Consider the following 378-nt stretch of genomic DNA (forward strand, 5'->3'; position numbering starts at 1 on the left):
CTGAATTTGTGTTATGTATTTATGTATTTCTGTGTGTGTATATATATATATATATATATATACACACTGTGTGTATATACTGTATATATACACCTCAAGATAAAAACATACATGCAGATTCAGTCAAGTGGGTGCAAACCTTTGATTTGTCGATTTGTAAAATACGTGTAAACAAAACAAGAAACCAAACAAACATCCATATATTCAGCAATCTAGTAAATAAAGTAATAAATCAAATAGAGCTCTTCTGTTCTGAGCTAAAGTCTTAGAAATCAAGCCTTGTTCTTCCCCTTGGGCTGAATGTGCGAAAGAGCTCAGGGAGGCTCTGCCTGTTCCGTTGAATTCAGACTCGCTGTCATTTTAACTTCCTTCCTGCCT

Source organism: Sinocyclocheilus anshuiensis, unplaced genomic scaffold, assembly GCF_001515605.1.
Source record: "Sinocyclocheilus anshuiensis isolate Anshui unplaced genomic scaffold, SAMN03320099.WGS_v1.1 scaffold2322, whole genome shotgun sequence".
In the NCBI taxonomy this organism is placed as follows: domain Eukaryota; kingdom Metazoa; phylum Chordata; class Actinopteri; order Cypriniformes; family Cyprinidae; genus Sinocyclocheilus; species Sinocyclocheilus anshuiensis.